This window comes from Ambystoma mexicanum, unplaced genomic scaffold (genome assembly GCF_040938575.1).
Source record: "Ambystoma mexicanum isolate Mex_15411 unplaced genomic scaffold, UKY_AmexF1_1 Mex_scaf34, whole genome shotgun sequence".
NCBI lineage: Eukaryota > Metazoa > Chordata > Amphibia > Caudata > Ambystomatidae > Ambystoma > Ambystoma mexicanum.
Window position 1 is genome coordinate 16758 of NW_027182449.1, and position 13852 is coordinate 30609.

The 13852-nt window shown below is 53.4% G+C and overlaps 3 non-coding genes across 3 annotated transcripts; all 3 read left to right on the top strand.

Moving 5' to 3' along the window:
* The first annotated feature begins 2495 nt into the window (after positions 1-2495).
* LOC138558929 (5S ribosomal RNA) lies at positions 2496-2614 on the top strand. Its single transcript, XR_011299047.1, has one exon. It is a non-coding gene; the product is annotated as a 5S ribosomal RNA (ribosomal RNA).
* A 2149-nt stretch (positions 2615-4763) lies between these two features.
* Positions 4764-4882, top strand: LOC138558930 (5S ribosomal RNA). Its single transcript, XR_011299048.1, has one exon. It is a non-coding gene; the product is annotated as a 5S ribosomal RNA (ribosomal RNA).
* A 5403-nt stretch (positions 4883-10285) lies between these two features.
* LOC138558931 (5S ribosomal RNA) lies at positions 10286-10404 on the top strand. The gene has a single exon (XR_011299049.1). It is a non-coding gene; the product is annotated as a 5S ribosomal RNA (ribosomal RNA).
* Positions 10405-13852: the final 3448 nt, after the last annotated feature.

Below are 13852 nucleotides of genomic sequence, written 5' to 3' on the forward strand. Positions count from 1 at the left end.
TGCCAAACCAACTTGGACCAGCACTGGGGTAGAGAGTCAGCCTTCAGCTGATGGCTGCCTGGGCTGGGCTGGGCTGGTCTGGGGGCCTCAGCTGCTGTTACTGGGCATGCTTCTTTCCTGGACTTGTAGGCCACCAGCCGGAGAAGGTAAGGGCCTCAACCAACATCGCCCTCTGCCTTTCAAAGAGTCGAGGAGACCCCAGCAGGAAAATTGTGTGTGTGTTTATTTCTTCTTTTTTAGAGGTGCTTTCTATTTTTGTAAGGAACCGACGCCTGGGTGAGTGCTAGTGTGGCGTGAGTTAAATTTACAGGCATCTTCTTTGCAAACTTTTGCCAAACCAATTTGGGGCAGCAGTGGGGTAGAGAGTCAGCCTTAAGCTGATGCCTGCCTGGGCTGGGCTGGGCTGGGGGCCTCAGCTGCTGTTACTGGGCCTGCTTCTTTCCTGGACTTGTAGGCCGCCAGCCCGAGAAGGTAAGGCCTCAACCAACATCGCCCTCTGCCTTCCAAAGAGTCGAGGGGATAGAAGCAGGAAAATTGTGTGTGTGTTTATTTCTTCTTTTTTAGAGATTCTTTCTATTTTTGTAAGGAACTGACGACTGGGTGAGTGCTAGTGTGGCTTGAGGTGAATTTACGGGCAGCTTCTTTGCAAACTTTTGCCAAACCAACTTGGAGCAGCACTGGGGTAGAGAGTCAGCCTTCCGCTGATGCCTGCCTAGGCGTGGCTGGGCTGGGGGCCTCAGCTGCTGTTACTGGGCCTGCTTCTTTCCTGGTCTTGTAGGCCGCCAGCCAGAGAAGGTAAGGGCTTCAACCAACATCGCCCTCTGCCTTCCAAAGAGTCGAGGAGACCGCAGCAGGAAAATTGTGTGTGTGTTTATTTCTTCTTTTTTAGAGGTGCTTTCTATTTTTGTAAGGAACCGACGCCTGGGTGAGTGCTAGTGTGGCGTGAGTTAAATTTACAGGCATCTTCTTTGCAAACTTTTGCCAAACCAATTTGGGGCAGCAGTGGGGTAGAGAGTCAGCCTTAAGCTGATGCCTGCCTGGGCTGGGCTGGGCTGGGGGCCTCAGCTGCTGTTACTGGGCCTGCTTCTTTCCTGGACTTGTAGGCCGCCAGCCCGAGAAGGTAAGGCCTCAACCAACATCGCCCTCTGCCTTCCAAAGAGTCGAGGGAATAGAAGCAGGAAAATTGTGTGTGTGTTTATTTCTTCTTTTTTAGAGATTCTTTCTATTTTTGTAAGGAACTGACGACTGGGTGAGTGCTAGTGTGGCTTGAGGTGAATTTACGGGCAGCTTCTTTGCAAACTTTTGCCAAACCAACTTGGAGCAGCACTGGGGTAGAGAGTCAGCCTTCCGCTGATGCCTGCCTAGGCGTGGCTGGGCTGGGGGCCTCAGCTGCTGTTACTGGGCCTGCTTCTTTCCTGGTCTTGTAGGCCGCCAGCCAGAGAAGGTAAGGGCTTCAACCAACATCGCCCTCTGCCTTCCAAAGAGTCGAGGAGACCGCAGCAGGAAAATTGTGTGTGTGTTTATTTCTTCTTTTTTTAGAGGTGCTTTCTATTTTTGTAAGGAACCGACGCCTGGGTGAGTGCTAGTGTGGCGTGAGTTACATTTACAGGCATCTTCTTTGCAAACTTTTGCCAAACCAACTTGGACCAGCACTGGGGTAGAGAGTCAGCCTTCAGCTGATGGCTGCCTGGGCTGGGCTGGGCTGGTCTGGGGGCCTCAGCTGCTGTTACTGGGCATGCTTCTTTCCTGGACTTGTAGGCCACCAGCCGGAGAAGGTAAGGGCCTCAACCAACATCGCCCTCTGCCTTTCAAAGAGTCGAGGAGACCCCAGCAGGAAAATTATGTGTGTGTTTATTTCTTCTTTTTTAGAGGTGCTTTCTATTTTTGTAAGGAACCGACGCCTGGGTGAGTGCTAGTGTGGCGTGAGTTAAATTTACAGGCATCTTCTTTGCAAACTTTTGCCAAACCAATTTGGGGCAGCAGTGGGGTAGAGAGTCAGCCTTAAGCTGATGCCTGCCTGGGCTGGGCTGGGCTGGGCTGGGGGCCTCAGCTGCTGTTACTGGGCCTGCTTCTTTCCTGGACTTGTAGGCCGCCAGCCCGAGAAGGTAAGGCCTCAACCAACATCGCCCTCTGCCTTCCAAAGAGTCGAGGAGACCCCAGCAGGAAAATTGTGTGTGTGTTTATTTCCATCTTTCTTTCCGAGTTTTTTTTTAAAGTTTTGTAAGGAACGGATGCTTGGGTGAGTGAGTGCAAGTGTGGCTTGGCCTGAATTTACAGACACTTTCTTTGCAAACATGAGTAGGCAAGTGGGTATTTCAAAAGTGGGTGCATGGAGCCGCTCGTTGCTTTTCCAAGCTGGCAGCTGTGGCTCCTGAGCTTGAGGCAAAAAGAAGGGCAGAAGCACACTGCAGAGGACAGCGTTCAGCCTTGCAAGAGGGCAGTGGACGTCGGAGGAGCCGACACAGCACAAGAGGCTCGGAATCGGCGCACTCTTCACCTACGGCCATACCACCCTGAATGCGCCCGATCTCGTCCGATCTCGGAAGCTAAGCAGGGTCGGGCCTGGTTAGTACTTGGATGGGAGACCGCCTGGGAATACCAGGTGCTGTAGGCATTTTGCTACTCTGTGCCCGATAGGCGGCGTTCGTCTTCCCCGTCTTGAACTACATTTTTCCTCCATTCCGCTTTTAATTTTAACAAACACGGCGCGTGAAAAAGGCACAGGGGCAGACAGCAGCCCTCGCTCCAATGCAGAGCCCCGTCAGAGGCGGACACGTTGTCGCCAAACTAACTTGGAGCAGCAGGAGACTGAAGCCAGGGCAGCAGCTCGCCGCCTCGGGTGGGTGGATGCAGCCAGAAAGGGCCACTCGTGTCCCTGGCAAAGCACCTCCAGCGTCTCCCCGTTTTCTCTCCAGTGGACGCGCAAGGCCCCCTACAGCTAGGGGAGGCAAGTGGATGGGCCTCATCTGCATATGTGGGCTCTAGAGGAAGAGTGCACCCTGGGAGACAAGGGGACACTTGGAGCGGGAAGTGCTCACGGGGGAGAAGTGCCTACAAGAGGCAGGAAGGGAGGGAGGCCACATCATGCCTCTCCATAGCCAGGCCTCTGGATGATGGGGCAGAAGCGGCCGTCACCCTAAGCTTCCTAGAAGTCCCAGCTGGGCCCCATGCTACCTAATATCTCGCCTGATCGAGCCTGGTCGAGCACTGGTCGAGCCTTCAGCCAAGGGACACAGGAGCCAAGGGGTCTGGCCTCGAGCCTTCAACCGAGGGACCCAGGAGCCCAGGGTCTGGCCTCAGTGCTTCCCAAGTCGGCCTTCAGCTGAAGCCTGCCTGGGCTGGGAGCCTCAGCTGCTGTTCCTGGGTGTGCTTCTTTCCTGCATGTGAAGGCCACCAGCGGCGAAGGTTGCCCTCCGCCTTCCAAGGAGTCGAGGGGATAGAAGCAGGAAAATTGTGTGTGTGTTTATTTCTTCTTTTTTAGAGATTCTTTCTATTTTTGTAAGGAACTGACGCCTGGGTGAGTGCTAGTGTGGCTTGAGGTGAATTTACGGGCAGCTTCTTTGCAAACTTTTGCCAAACCAACTTGGAGCAGCACTGGGGTAGAGAGTCAGCCTTCCGCTGATGCCTGCCTAGGCGTGGCTGGGCTGGGGGCCTCAGCTGCTGTTACTGGGCCTGCTTCTTTCCTGGTCTTGTAGGCCGCCAGCCAGAGAAGGTAAGGGCTTCAACCAACATCGCCCTCTGCCTTCCAAAGAGTCGAGGAGACCGCAGCAGGAAAATTGTGTGTGTGTTTATTTCTTCTTTTTTTAGAGGTGCTTTCTATTTTTGTAAGGAACCGACGCCTGGGTGAGTGCTAGTGTGGCGTGAGTTACATTTACAGGCATCTTCTTTGCAAACTTTTGCCAAACCAACTTGGACCAGCACTGGGGTAGAGAGTCAGCCTTCAGCTGATGGCTGCCTGGGCTGGGCTGGGCTGGTCTGGGGGCCTCAGCTGCTGTTACTGGGCATGCTTCTTTCCTGGACTTGTAGGCCACCAGCCGGAGAAGGTAAGGGCCTCAACCAACATCGCCCTCTGCCTTTCAAAGAGTCGAGGAGACCCCAGCAGGAAAATTATGTGTGTGTTTATTTCTTCTTTTTTAGAGGTGCTTTCTATTTTTGTAAGGAACCGACGCCTGGGTGAGTGCTAGTGTGGCGTGAGTTAAATTTACAGGCATCTTCTTTGCAAACTTTTGCCAAACCAATTTGGGGCAGCAGTGGGGTAGAGAGTCAGCCTTAAGCTGATGCCTGCCTGGGCTGGGCTGGGCTGGGCTGGGGGCCTCAGCTGCTGTTACTGGGCCTGCTTCTTTCCTGGACTTGTAGGCCGCCAGCCCGAGAAGGTAAGGCCTCAACCAACATCGCCCTCTGCCTTCCAAAGAGTCGAGGAGACCCCAGCAGGAAAATTGTGTGTGTGTTTATTTCCATCTTTCTTTCCGAGTTTTTTTTTAAAGTTTTGTAAGGAACGGATGCTTGGGTGAGTGAGTGCAAGTGTGGCTTGGCCTGAATTTACAGACACTTTCTTTGCAAACATGAGTAGGCAAGTGGGTATTTCAAAAGTGGGTGCATGGAGCCGCTCGTTGCTTTTCCAAGCTGGCAGCTGTGGCTCCTGAGCTTGAGGCAAAAAGAAGGGCAGAAGCACACTGCAGAGGACAGCGTTCAGCCTTGCAAGAGGGCAGTGGACGTCGGAGGAGCCGACACAGCACAAGAGGCTCGGAATCGGCGCACTCTTCACCTACGGCCATACCACCCTGAATGCGCCCGATCTCGTCCGATCTCGGAAGCTAAGCAGGGTCGGGCCTGGTTAGTACTTGGATGGGAGACCGCCTGGGAATACCAGGTGCTGTAGGCATTTTGCTACTCTGTGCCCGATAGGCGGCGTTCGTCTTCCCCGTCTTGAACTACATTTTTCCTCCATTCCGCTTTTAATTTTAACAAACACGGCGCGTGAAAAAGGCACAGGGGCAGACAGCAGCCCTCGCTCCAATGCAGAGCCCCGTCAGAGGCGGACACGTTGTCGCCAAACTAACTTGGAGCAGCAGGAGACTGAAGCCAGGGCAGCAGCTCGCCGCCTCGGGTGGGTGGATGCAGCCAGAAAGGGCCACTCGTGTCCCTGGCAAAGCACCTCCAGCGTCTCCCCGTTTTCTCTCCAGTGGACGCGCAAGGCCCCCTACAGCTAGGGGAGGCAAGTGGATGGGCCTCATCTGCATATGTGGGCTCTAGAGGAAGAGTGCACCCTGGGAGACAAGGGGACACTTGGAGCGGGAAGTGCTCACGGGGGAGAAGTGCCTACAAGAGGCAGGAAGGGAGGGAGGCCACATCATGCCTCTCCATAGCCAGGCCTCTGGATGATGGGGCAGAAGCGGCCGTCACCCTAAGCTTCCTAGAAGTCCCAGCTGGGCCCCATGCTACCTAATATCTCGCCTGATCGAGCCTGGTCGAGCACTGGTCGAGCCTTCAGCCAAGGGACACAGGAGCCAAGGGGTCTGGCCTCGAGCCTTCAACCGAGGGACCCAGGAGCCCAGGGTCTGGCCTCAGTGCTTCCCAAGTCGGCCTTCAGCTGAAGCCTGCCTGGGCTGGGAGCCTCAGCTGCTGTTCCTGGGTGTGCTTCTTTCCTGCATGTGAAGGCCACCAGCGGCGAAGGTTGCCCTCCGCCTTCCAAGGAGTCGAGGGGATAGAAGCAGGAAAATTGTGTGTGTGTTTATTTCTTCTTTTTTAGAGATTCTTTCTATTTTTGTAAGGAACTGACGCCTGGGTGAGTGCTAGTGTGGCTTGAGGTGAATTTACGGGCAGCTTCTTTGCAAACTTTTGCCAAACCAACTTGGAGCAGCACTGGGGTAGAGAGTCAGCCTTCCGCTGATGCCTGCCTAGGCGTGGCTGGGCTGGGGGCCTCAGCTGCTGTTACTGGGCCTGCTTCTTTCCTGGTCTTGTAGGCCGCCAGCCAGAGAAGGTAAGGGCTTCAACCAACATCGCCCTCTGCCTTCCAAAGAGTCGAGGAGACCGCAGCAGGAAAATTGTGTGTGTGTTTATTTCTTCTTTTTTTAGAGGTGCTTTCTATTTTTGTAAGGAACCGACGCCTGGGTGAGTGCTAGTGTGGCGTGAGTTACATTTACAGGCATCTTCTTTGCAAAATTTTGCCAAACCAACTTGGACCAGCACTGGGGTAGAGAGTCAGCCTTCAGCTGATGGCTGCCTGGGCTGGGCTGGGCTGGGGGCCTCAGCTGCTGTTACTGGGCCTGCTTCTTTCCTGGACTTGTAGGCCGCCAGCCCGAGAAGGTAAGGCCTCAACCAACATCGCCCTCTGCCTTCCAAAGAGTCGAGGGAATAGAAGCAGGAAAATTGTGTGTGTGTTTATTTCTTCTTTTTTAGAGATTCTTTCTATTTTTGTAAGGAACTGACGCCTGGGTGAGTGCTAGTGTGGCTTGAGGTGAATTTACGGGCAGCTTCTTTGCAAACTTTTGCCAAACCAACTTGGAGCAGCACTGGGGTAGAGAGTCAGCCTTCCGCTGATGCCTGCCTAGGCGTGGCTGGGCTGGGGGCCTCAGCTGCTGTTACTGGGCCTGCTTCTTTCCTGGTCTTGTAGGCCGCCAGCCAGAGAAGGTAAGGGCTTCAACCAACATCGCCCTCTGCCTTCCAAAGAGTCGAGGAGACCGCAGCAGGAAAATTGTGTGTGTGTTTATTTCTTCTTTTTTTAGAGGTGCTTTCTATTTTTGTAAGGAACCGACGCCTGGGTGAGTGCTAGTGTGGCGTGAGTTACATTTACAGGCATCTTCTTTGCAAAATTTTGCCAAACCAACTTGGACCAGCACTGGGGTAGAGAGTCAGCCTTCAGCTGATGGCTGCCTGGGCTGGGCTGGGCTGGGGGCCTCAGCTGCTGTTACTGGGCCTGCTTCTTTCCTGGACTTGTAGGCCGCCAGCCCGAGAAGGTAAGGCCTCAACCAACATCGCCCTCTGCCTTCCAAAGAGTCGAGGGAATAGAAGCAGGAAAATTGTGTGTGTGTTTATTTCTTCTTTTTTAGAGATTCTTTCTATTTTTGTAAGGAACTGACGCCTGGGTGAGTGCTAGTGTGGCTTGAGGTGAATTTACGGGCAGCTTCTTTGCAAACTTTTGCCAAACCAACTTGGAGCAGCACTGGGGTAGAGAGTCAGCCTTCCGCTGATGCCTGCCTAGGCGTGGCTGGGCTGGGGGCCTCAGCTGCTGTTACTGGGCCTGCTTCTTTCCTGGTCTTGTAGGCCGCCAGCCAGAGAAGGTAAGGGCTTCAACCAACATCGCCCTCTGCCTTCCAAAGAGTCGAGGAGACCGCAGCAGGAAAATTGTGTGTGTGTTTATTTCTTCTTTTTTTAGAGGTGCTTTCTATTTTTGTAAGGAACCGACGCCTGGGTGAGTGCTAGTGTGGCGTGAGTTACATTTACAGGCATCTTCTTTGCAAAATTTTGCCAAACCAACTTGGACCAGCACTGGGGTAGAGAGTCAGCCTTCAGCTGATGGCTGCCTGGGCTGGGCTGGGCTGGGGGCCTCAGCTGCTGTTACTGGGCCTGCTTCTTTCCTGGACTTGTAGGCCGCCAGCCCGAGAAGGTAAGGCCTCAACCAACATCGCCCTCTGCCTTCCAAAGAGTCGAGGGAATAGAAGCAGGAAAATTGTGTGTGTGTTTATTTCTTCTTTTTTTAGAGGTGCTTTCTATTTTTGTAAGGAACCGACGCCTGGGTGAGTGCTAGTGTGGCGTGAGTTACATTTACAGGCATCTTCTTTGCAAAATTTTGCCAAACCAACTTGGACCAGCACTGGGGTAGAGAGTCAGCCTTCAGCTGATGGCTGCCTGGGCTGGGCTGGGCTGGTCTGGGGGCCTCAGCTGCTGTTACTGGGCATGCTTCTTTCCTGGACTTGTAGGCCACCAGCCGGAGAAGGTAAGGGCCTCAACCAACATCGCCCTCTGCCTTTCAAAGAGTCGAGGAGACCCCAGCAGGAAAATTGTGTGTGTGTTTATTTCTTCTTTTTTAGAGGTGCTTTCTATTTTTGTAAGGAACCGACGCCTGGGTGAGTGCTAGTGTGGCGTGAGTTAAATTTACAGGCATCTTCTTTGCAAACTTTTGCCAAACCAATTTGGGGCAGCAGTGGGGTAGAGAGTCAGCCTTAAGCTGATGCCTGCCTGGGCTGGGCTGGTCTGGGGGCCTCAGCTGCTGTTACTGGGCCTGCTTCTTTCCTGGACTTGTAGGCCGCCAGCCCGAGAAGGTAAGGCCTCAACCAACATCGCCCTCTGCCTTCCAAAGAGTCGAGGGGATAGAAGCAGGAAAATTGTGTGTGTGTTTATTTCTTCTTTTTTAGAGATTCTTTCTATTTTTGTAAGGAACTGACGACTGGGTGAGTGCTAGTGTGGCTTGAGGTGAATTTACGGGCAGCTTCTTTGCAAACTTTTGCCAAACCAACTTGGAGCAGCACTGGGGTAGAGAGTCAGCCTTCCGCTGATGCCTGCCTAGGCGTGGCTGGGCTGGGGGCCTCAGCTGCTGTTACTGGGCCTGCTTCTTTCCTGGTCTTGTAGGCCGCCAGCCAGAGAAGGTAAGGGCTTCAACCAACATCGCCCTCTGCCTTCCAAAGAGTCGAGGAGACCGCAGCAGGAAAATTGTGTGTGTGTTTATTTCTTCTTTTTTAGAGGTGCTTTCTATTTTTGTAAGGAACCGACGCCTGGGTGAGTGCTAGTGTGGCGTGAGTTAAATTTACAGGCATCTTCTTTGCAAACTTTTGCCAAACCAATTTGGGGCAGCAGTGGGGTAGAGAGTCAGCCTTAAGCTGATGCCTGCCTGGGCTGGGCTGGGCTGGGGGCCTCAGCTGCTGTTACTGGGCCTGCTTCTTTCCTGGACTTGTAGGCCGCCAGCCCGAGAAGGTAAGGCCTCAACCAACATCGCCCTCTGCCTTCCAAAGAGTCGAGGGAATAGAAGCAGGAAAATTGTGTGTGTGTTTATTTCTTCTTTTTTAGAGATTCTTTCTATTTTTGTAAGGAACTGACGACTGGGTGAGTGCTAGTGTGGCTTGAGGTGAATTTACGGGCAGCTTCTTTGCAAACTTTTGCCAAACCAACTTGGAGCAGCACTGGGGTAGAGAGTCAGCCTTCCGCTGATGCCTGCCTAGGCGTGGCTGGGCTGGGGGCCTCAGCTGCTGTTACTGGGCCTGCTTCTTTCCTGGTCTTGTAGGCCGCCAGCCAGAGAAGGTAAGGGCTTCAACCAACATCGCCCTCTGCCTTCCAAAGAGTCGAGGAGACCGCAGCAGGAAAATTGTGTGTGTGTTTATTTCTTCTTTTTTTAGAGGTGCTTTCTATTTTTGTAAGGAACCGACGCCTGGGTGAGTGCTAGTGTGGCGTGAGTTACATTTACAGGCATCTTCTTTGCAAACTTTTGCCAAACCAACTTGGACCAGCACTGGGGTAGAGAGTCAGCCTTCAGCTGATGGCTGCCTGGGCTGGGCTGGGCTGGTCTGGGGGCCTCAGCTGCTGTTACTGGGCATGCTTCTTTCCTGGACTTGTAGGCCACCAGCCGGAGAAGGTAAGGGCCTCAACCAACATCGCCCTCTGCCTTTCAAAGAGTCGAGGAGACCCCAGCAGGAAAATTGTGTGTGTGTTTATTTCTTCTTTTTTAGAGGTGCTTTCTATTTTTGTAAGGAACCGACGCCTGGGTGAGTGCTAGTGTGGCGTGAGTTAAATTTACAGGCATCTTCTTTGCAAACTTTTGCCAAACCAATTTGGGGCAGCAGTGGGGTAGAGAGTCAGCCTTAAGCTGATGCCTGCCTGGGCTGGGCTGGGCTGGGCTGGGGGCCTCAGCTGCTGTTACTGGGCCTGCTTCTTTCCTGGACTTGTAGGCCGCCAGCCCGAGAAGGTAAGGCCTCAACCAACATCGCCCTCTGCCTTCCAAAGAGTCGAGGAGACCCCAGCAGGAAAATTGTGTGTGTGTTTATTTCCATCTTTCTTTCCGAGTTTTTTTTTAAAGTTTTGTAAGGAACGGATGCTTGGGTGAGTGAGTGCAAGTGTGGCTTGGCCTGAATTTACAGACACTTTCTTTGCAAACATGAGTAGGCAAGTGGGTATTTCAAAAGTGGGTGCATGGAGCCGCTCGTTGCTTTTCCAAGCTGGCAGCTGTGGCTCCTGAGCTTGAGGCAAAAAGAAGGGCAGAAGCACACTGCAGAGGACAGCGTTCAGCCTTGCAAGAGGGCAGTGGACGTCGGAGGAGCCGACACAGCACAAGAGGCTCGGAATCGGCGCACTCTTCACCTACGGCCATACCACCCTGAATGCGCCCGATCTCGTCCGATCTCGGAAGCTAAGCAGGGTCGGGCCTGGTTAGTACTTGGATGGGAGACCGCCTGGGAATACCAGGTGCTGTAGGCATTTTGCTACTCTGTGCCCGATAGGCGGCGTTCGTCTTCCCCGTCTTGAACTACATTTTTCCTCCATTCCGCTTTTAATTTTAACAAACACGGCGCGTGAAAAAGGCACAGGGGCAGACAGCAGCCCTCGCTCCAATGCAGAGCCCCGTCAGAGGCGGACACGTTGTCGCCAAACTAACTTGGAGCAGCAGGAGACTGAAGCCAGGGCAGCAGCTCGCCGCCTCGGGTGGGTGGATGCAGCCAGAAAGGGCCACTCGTGTCCCTGGCAAAGCACCTCCAGCGTCTCCCCGTTTTCTCTCCAGTGGACGCGCAAGGCCCCCTACAGCTAGGGGAGGCAAGTGGATGGGCCTCATCTGCATATGTGGGCTCTAGAGGAAGAGTGCACCCTGGGAGACAAGGGGACACTTGGAGCGGGAAGTGCTCACGGGGGAGAAGTGCCTACAAGAGGCAGGAAGGGAGGGAGGCCACATCATGCCTCTCCATAGCCAGGCCTCTGGATGATGGGGCAGAAGCGGCCGTCACCCTAAGCTTCCTAGAAGTCCCAGCTGGGCCCCATGCTACCTAATATCTCGCCTGATCGAGCCTGGTCGAGCACTGGTCGAGCCTTCAGCCAAGGGACACAGGAGCCAAGGGGTCTGGCCTCGAGCCTTCAACCGAGGGACCCAGGAGCCCAGGGTCTGGCCTCAGTGCTTCCCAAGTCGGCCTTCAGCTGAAGCCTGCCTGGGCTGGGAGCCTCAGCTGCTGTTCCTGGGTGTGCTTCTTTCCTGCATGTGAAGGCCACCAGCGGCGAAGGTTGCCCTCCGCCTTCCAAGGAGTCGAGGGGATAGAAGCAGGAAAATTGTGTGTGTGTTTATTTCTTCTTTTTTAGAGATTCTTTCTATTTTTGTAAGGAACTGACGCCTGGGTGAGTGCTAGTGTGGCTTGAGGTGAATTTACGGGCAGCTTCTTTGCAAACTTTTGCCAAACCAACTTGGAGCAGCACTGGGGTAGAGAGTCAGCCTTCCGCTGATGCCTGCCTAGGCGTGGCTGGGCTGGGGGCCTCAGCTGCTGTTACTGGGCCTGCTTCTTTCCTGGTCTTGTAGGCCGCCAGCCAGAGAAGGTAAGGGCTTCAACCAACATCGCCCTCTGCCTTCCAAAGAGTCGAGGAGACCGCAGCAGGAAAATTGTGTGTGTGTTTATTTCTTCTTTTTTTAGAGGTGCTTTCTATTTTTGTAAGGAACCGACGCCTGGGTGAGTGCTAGTGTGGCGTGAGTTACATTTACAGGCATCTTCTTTGCAAAATTTTGCCAAACCAACTTGGACCAGCACTGGGGTAGAGAGTCAGCCTTCAGCTGATGGCTGCCTGGGCTGGGCTGGGCTGGGGGCCTCAGCTGCTGTTACTGGGCCTGCTTCTTTCCTGGACTTGTAGGCCGCCAGCCCGAGAAGGTAAGGCCTCAACCAACATCGCCCTCTGCCTTCCAAAGAGTCGAGGGAATAGAAGCAGGAAAATTGTGTGTGTGTTTATTTCTTCTTTTTTAGAGATTCTTTCTATTTTTGTAAGGAACTGACGCCTGGGTGAGTGCTAGTGTGGCTTGAGGTGAATTTACGGGCAGCTTCTTTGCAAACTTTTGCCAAACCAACTTGGAGCAGCACTGGGGTAGAGAGTCAGCCTTCCGCTGATGCCTGCCTAGGCGTGGCTGGGCTGGGGGCCTCAGCTGCTGTTACTGGGCCTGCTTCTTTCCTGGTCTTGTAGGCCGCCAGCCAGAGAAGGTAAGGGCTTCAACCAACATCGCCCTCTGCCTTCCAAAGAGTCGAGGAGACCGCAGCAGGAAAATTGTGTGTGTGTTTATTTCTTCTTTTTTAGAGGTGCTTTCTATTTTTGTAAGGAACCGACGCCTGGGTGAGTGCTAGTGTGGCGTGAGTTAAATTTACAGGCATCTTCTTTGCAAACTTTTGCCAAACCAATTTGGGGCAGCAGTGGGGTAGAGAGTCAGCCTTAAGCTGATGCCTGCCTGGGCTGGGCTGGGCTGGGGGCCTCAGCTGCTGTTACTGGGCCTGCTTCTTTCCTGGACTTGTAGGCCGCCAGCCCGAGAAGGTAAGGCCTCAACCAACATCGCCCTCTGCCTTCCAAAGAGTCGAGGGAATAGAAGCAGGAAAATTGTGTGTGTGTTTATTTCTTCTTTTTTAGAGATTCTTTCTATTTTTGTAAGGAACTGACGACTGGGTGAGTGCTAGTGTGGCTTGAGGTGAATTTACGGGCAGCTTCTTTGCAAACTTTTGCCAAACCAACTTGGAGCAGCACTGGGGTAGAGAGTCAGCCTTCCGCTGATGCCTGCCTAGGCGTGGCTGGGCTGGGGGCCTCAGCTGCTGTTACTGGGCCTGCTTCTTTCCTGGTCTTGTAGGCCGCCAGCCAGAGAAGGTAAGGGCTTCAACCAACATCGCCCTCTGCCTTCCAAAGAGTCGAGGAGACCGCAGCAGGAAAATTGTGTGTGTGTTTATTTCTTCTTTTTTTAGAGGTGCTTTCTATTTTTGTAAGGAACCGACGCCTGGGTGAGTGCTAGTGTGGCGTGAGTTACATTTACAGGCATCTTCTTTGCAAACTTTTGCCAAACCAACTTGGACCAGCACTGGGGTAGAGAGTCAGCCTTCAGCTGATGGCTGCCTGGGCTGGGCTGGGCTGGTCTGGGGGCCTCAGCTGCTGTTACTGGGCATGCTTCTTTCCTGGACTTGTAGGCCACCAGCCGGAGAAGGTAAGGGCCTCAACCAACATCGCCCTCTGCCTTTCAAAGAGTCGAGGAGACCCCAGCAGGAAAATTATGTGTGTGTTTATTTCTTCTTTTTTAGAGGTGCTTTCTATTTTTGTAAGGAACCGACGCCTGGGTGAGTGCTAGTGTGGCGTGAGTTAAATTTACAGGCATCTTCTTTGCAAACTTTTGCCAAACCAATTTGGGGCAGCAGTGGGGTAGAGAGTCAGCCTTAAGCTGATGCCTGCCTGGGCTGGGCTGGGCTGGGCTGGGGGCCTCAGCTGCTGTTACTGGGCCTGCTTCTTTCCTGGACTTGTAGGCCGCCAGCCCGAGAAGGTAAGGCCTCAACCAACATCGCCCTCTGCCTTCCAAAGAGTCGAGGAGACCCCAGCAGGAAAATTGTGTGTGTGTTTATTTCCATCTTTCTTTCCGAGTTTTTTTTTAAAGTTTTGTAAGGAACGGATGCTTGGGTGAGTGAGTGCAAGTGTGGCTTGGCCTGAATTTACAGACACTTTCTTTGCAAACATGAGTAGGCAAGTGGGTATTTCAAAAGTGGGTGCATGGAGCCGCTCGTTGCTTTTCCAAGCTGGCAGCTGTGGCTCCTGAGCTTGAGGCAAAAAGAAGGGCAGAAGCACACTGCAGAGGACAGCGTTCAGCCTTGCAAGAGGGCAGTGGACGTCGGAGGAGCCGACACAGCACAAGAGGCTCGGAATCGGCGCACTCTTC